Here is a 5,911-nt window from a genome sequence, read left to right on the forward strand (position 1 = left end):
GAAGATCAAATAAATGTTTCAGTTAAATTCAAAAAATAGCTTACTTAAGATCTTTATATAAAATTCATTTATCAAACAATCACTTTGAACTATTTTAACCATTTTCAAGGCATACTGAATTTAAAATCAAAATTAAAAACTTCATTAGAAGCAACTATCCAGAAAATTAAACAAATGGCATATTTCCTATTAACTGATATAATTAAAATTCAGAATGCTGTATATAATTCTAGGAAGTATTCTAAACTTAACACATATTTGACATTTATCATTTCTTATTTTGTTAACCTGACACCAATACAATTCAATATTCCAGCTGGCTAATGGACTACTTTAATTGCATTAAGTGCATCACTCAGATAAACAGAAAATTTGAATATCCAGCATATTCTTCATTTATACTTGATAATAGAGAATTAATTATAAACAAATGTTACAATAATCTTTAAATGTAAGGACTCAAGTAACAGAAACAAATCATTATAAATCCTTAAGAGTAAAAACTTCAGCAAATATCATAGTTCATATAACTAAACGTAAAATTAATTATAAATAAAATGTTTAAAATGTATAATAATTGATAATTAAAATGTATAATGATTGTAATTGAATTTAACTCTAATAGAGAAAACATATTGTTTAATTATCATCAAATACTAATCTACTTTTTATAAACATATATAACAATAAAATAAATATATGAGAAATTAAGAAAAATCATATGCTCTAATTACTAAAGTTCATTTCCTTAACTTATCATCCATTCTAAAGAAAACTTTATAGTTAAAATTTTTTTTTTATCGTAATCAATGGAATGACAAATAAATATAATATCTATATCAAATACATTTTGATTAGATAGCTTTATGTTACATTTCACTTACAATGTTTAAACAATACAAAACTTTAATTTATAATTTTGAAATTAAACAAAAATCAATAATATTTATTTTCCAACTTTCGGATTTTGTTACCAAGTTGAATATGTAACTGAAGAAATAAATATTTTTCTAAAATGTTAATGTCATATTTTCTTTCCAGATCATTTTGGAAAAATGTTCATTTTATCAATAATGACTAATTCAGACTTCTGAACTTCATTTTTAAAGTGTAATCTCATTTTTCTTATCTATTACAATATTAAATTGATAATTTCAGATGAGAAATGAATTTAGCAACTTTTTCCATTAACTTGATATATTAATTTATAATCACCATCAAAACTCACCAGTTTTTCATTTAGCACAAACTCTAGATATTTAAACAAATATTTTAAAACATTTAAATCTAATCTATTTAGATAACTAGAGTAATCATTTTACTATCTAAATTTAGAATTATTTTTAGCACCGAAAAATTCTTAAGTAGTTGATATTTATTTTTGGTTTTATATTAGGAAAATAATATGGTAATATATTATCCCTACAAGATAATTTCTATGTCCCAGTTTATATAATGGTTCATAAAAGCTTAAAATACTAAATGTATTGAAATAATAAATATAAAGTTGTATTATTTTAAAAGATAAATTATCAGACTACTAGTTTAACTGCACTTTAATCATTAAAAAAAAATTATAACAGTAACCAAAATTTTCTTTAAGTAAACAAATATAAATTTTGAACTTAAATACATTATCTAAACAAAATATTTTAAGTGCGATTCAAAGGGTATTGACTTTAAGTCTAATTGGAAAATTAACAATAAGAGTCATGCATCTAAACAATTTTTAATTGCCATTAAACACCCTGGTAATTGATAAGAAAAGAAGGCAGGAAGTTGCGCTATGCATAACGCCCATTCCAAAAGTTTAATGCAATTTTAATCATTTCAGAAACCTAAAAACATTAAATGTGTCACTGAATAACATTAAAGTTAGGTTACGCATTCGGTCAGTTTTTTTTCTAATTAAACAATCAGTTAAACGCGTTGCAATTATCAACCACGTGATAATTTAAATAGCCGTCGGCTTTCCTAATTAGAATGTTTACAATACAAGACCGCATATGGGGTGAGGCACGTCAGTTACACTTCCTTACGATAAATAGTTCACAAGTTATTTTATAATTCCTCAAACGTACCTACTCGATAACTTCCCAATTGTTACGGATAAGTGTTCGGCACGTCACCTCAATTTTATCGATGTAACCGTATAAAACTTACTATGCACTGGAAAAAGAAGAAACCGTGAAAAACTATGCCACGTCTGACATGGTTTTACAGGACACCAACGTGCTTGTCTGTACGGGAATAAAAATACATCCAAGAATAGTACGGGAATTGACTGTGAAAGCGCTCGAGATGTTTTTACTTTATCCACGTGCTGACTTGCGCTAAACCATAATTGGCGCACTAAAATATGATAGACGCGATATCCGTTTTATAAGAATGAAATTTTGATCGAATTTACACGAAAATTTATCAAATTACTGGCTACTTCTTAATGATTAAAATGTACTTTTTTTCGTTTTAAATTCGAAAACTTACGCTAGCTATCAAACATGTTAACTCTCGGTCACGTGAATTCCAAAAACAATGAGGACAACCCGTATCAAACATATGACCCTATTACAAGAAAAGATGTCTATGTCTAAAGATTTCTTTATATGAATTTGTAACGAAAATATAACATGACACATCTTTGCAGGTGTGGGTATGTTATTACGTATGTGTGTCGTTTTAAATGTAAATTAATGGATTATTTATTTTTACTGAAGCAAAAAACTGATTTAACTAAACTATTGAATGGGTACAGATATAATGTGCATGGCCAATTTCCTTGGCAAAATGTAGCATTGTTATCAAACGAATGCCCACTTCCTGTTGCTATGCTTGCTTACGTTCCACATCGCAGCATTTTTCTTTCTTAGTTAAATTCAAAAAATAGCTTACTTAAGATCTTTATATAAAATTCATTTATCAAACAATCACTTTGAACTATTTTAACCATTTTCAAGGCATACTGAATTTAAAATCAAAATTAAAAACTTCATTAGAAGCAACTATCCAGAAAATTAAACAAATGGCATATTTCCTATTAACTGATATAATTAAAATTCAGAATGCTGTATATAATTCTAGGAAGTATTCTAAACTTAACACATATTTGACATTTATCATTTCTTATTTTGTTAACCTGACACCAATACAATTCAATATTCCAGCTGGCTAATGGACTACTTTAATTGCATTAAGTGCATCACTCAGATAAACAGAAAATTTGAATATCCAGCATATTCTTCATTTATACTTGATAATAGAGAATTAATTATAAACAAATGTTATAATAATCTTTAAATGTAAGGACTCAAGTAACAGAAACAAATCATTATAAATCCTTAAGAGTAAAAACTTCAGCAAATATCATAGTTCATATAACTAAACGTAAAATTAATTATAAATAAAATGTTTAAAATGTATAATAATTGATAATTAAAATGTATAATGATTGTAATTGAATTTAACTCTAATAGAGAAAACATATTGTTTAATTATCATCAAATACTAATCTACTTTTTATAAACATATATAACAATAAAATAAATATATGAGAAATTAAGAAAAATCATATGCTCTAATTACTAAAGTTCATTTCCTTAACTTATCATCCATTCTAAAGAAAACTTTATAGTTAAAATTTTTTTTTTATCGTAATCAATGGAATGACAAATAAATATAATATCTATATCAAATACATTTTGATTAGATAGCTTTATGTTACATTTCACTTACAATGTTTAAACAATACAAAACTTTAATTTATAATTTTGAAATTAAACAAAAATCAATAANAATCAAGATCATTTACACTAATATAAATTTTTAAAAATGGTATAAAAATATAAGCTTACACACAATCTTGATTACACAATGAATGTTATCATCGTTAATTTCAAAACATTTTGAAAAAAATCCTATTTTGTCCATACAAACGTAATTGTTTACGCCTCTTTTATGTAATACACAAGTATATTAACGTAACAGATGAATTTCTGTGTGTATAAAACGAAGGCGAAGGTTTAAAAATGACCCTGACAACCACCTACCTGACGAAGAATTTTCGGAAGGGAAAGACACGCCTATGTTGTGTTCAAAGAAGGAAAGAGTTTAAAGTTTTACATTTAAAAAAAATAAATAAAAATAAAATAAAATAAAACAGGTGAATAAGCCATACCTATTACACAGAATGCGATCTTTATAAAAATGATGTACGAATTCTTTTTGGTCATTCTATTCCATATTTAACTTAATCGTATTTATTTATAATGATCTTTGCTTCTTCTTCCTTCTATAATCATTTACTTTTATATCAACCGTCAATAAATATCCATCACTGACTTTAACGTCTTCCAACACATGGTAAACAACAAGATTCATTTCATCTTTATACCACTAGAGGGCTGATCTGATGGCCGTACGTTTGAATAGCCGTAATATCTATTTTGATTTCTATAATTAAAATATTTTAATTCTTTTCTAATTTATTAATAAAAGTTGAATAATCTCGATTTTTAAATTTGTTTTTTAAATATTTTTAAATTAATATTTTAGAAGTTAAAATTATGTTTTTATGAATGGCAGTATGAATGCGTTTCGTGTTACTGGAAGGAAGGTTCGGGTTGGATTTCCATTTCGGGAAAACTCTATTAGTTTTGTTTGTTTACTAAAACTTATGTAATAGTTTTTTTTCTTGGAGGGTACACTCAACAATATGTATTCTTCCTTAAAGGCATTTCGGGCACTTTTTGACTCATTTCTTCAGTCGAATCTTTTATAGTTCCCATTTAACATCATGTCAAATATACTGTACGTTAAAAATTTGGGGCACCACACTTCGACATTCCTCGAGATTCCAATGTTCAGTTAGTTCTGATAAGTATCGCGTCCGTCTGATAAGCGGACATTTCACAGAAACAGATTTAACTCCAAGATGGAGTTATCGTTGGGTGGATGGTCCAACGATCTCCGTTACCCCCATCTTGGAGTTAAATCTGTTTCTGTGATTCTGGGCAAATCTGTTTTTGTGATGCTATCATTTGGCTCAGGTTTTTCGCTTAGAGCTACTCGCCTTATAGAGGCAACCACCTTACTTAGAACGGGATAGAAGACCAACTTCCATCAGAAATTTATCGCCTGTTCTCGCAGCGCAGAACAGATTTGCCTCCGACTCTCATCTGTAAACATTCGTTCCATGAGTTTTAACTTAATTAAGCTAACGAATACGACAAAAACCAGTTTCTATCCAAACAGGGATTGCCGTTTAGTCAACTATGAAAATGCCATTCTATGATATACGTTTTCGTTTTCGGTTCCGATAACCACGTTAGATAAGTAAACTTCTCTTATCAGTCGTCGTTATAAACTTAACAAAAATAAAAAATCCAGCAACTAGTTGCTTAACTTTCCCGACATTTGGTGGCGTCACCTGTTATCATATTTTATTTTTTAAAATTTCTCTATTTTTAACTATTATAAAATATCACAAAGCTTAATTTTGAGAGCAGGGGTGGGTTTTTTATAAAACTTGTAAATGCTAATAACGAGTAAAATCGTCATTAAGTCTGACCCTACTCGATTACTCGATATAGGACCTTTCATCTCCCCACCCCGTCGACCTTTAATCACCAAAACTTAATATCATCAATCCCCCTAATATACAAACCTCCCTTGAAAATTTCAGAATTTTTTGACAAATAGCACAGAAGTTATTAAGCTTCAAACAGGGTAAACAAAATTGTGCCACACACGCATACATACACACTAATTTACTCCCGAATTTTTTTGCATTCCTCGACGTTTCAAGGTGTCCTAAGTCCAAAAATGTAAATATCTTGGGGGGGTCATTTTTTGACTGATCGCCATACTTTCCCTCTGTTATATATAACAGTCGGGAAAGTAAAAAACAAAGAAC

The 5,911-nt window shown here is 28.0% G+C and overlaps 1 protein-coding gene across 1 annotated transcript in view; it reads right to left on the bottom strand.

Moving 5' to 3' along the window:
• LOC111634006 overlaps nt 1-4,393 on the bottom strand; it is a 120,281-nt gene extending 115,888 nt beyond the window's left edge. Inside the window, exon 1 of the mRNA XM_023378675.1 lies at nt 4,175-4,393. The gene's annotated coding sequence lies outside the window, so the exon portion shown is untranslated. The remainder of the gene's footprint in view (nt 1-4,174) is intronic.
• Nucleotides 4,394-5,911: the final 1,518 nt, after the last annotated feature.

This window comes from Centruroides sculpturatus, unplaced genomic scaffold (genome assembly GCF_000671375.1).
Source record: "Centruroides sculpturatus isolate CEXI.00-Female unplaced genomic scaffold, Cexi_2.0 scaffold736, whole genome shotgun sequence".
In the NCBI taxonomy this organism is placed as follows: domain Eukaryota; kingdom Metazoa; phylum Arthropoda; class Arachnida; order Scorpiones; family Buthidae; genus Centruroides; species Centruroides sculpturatus.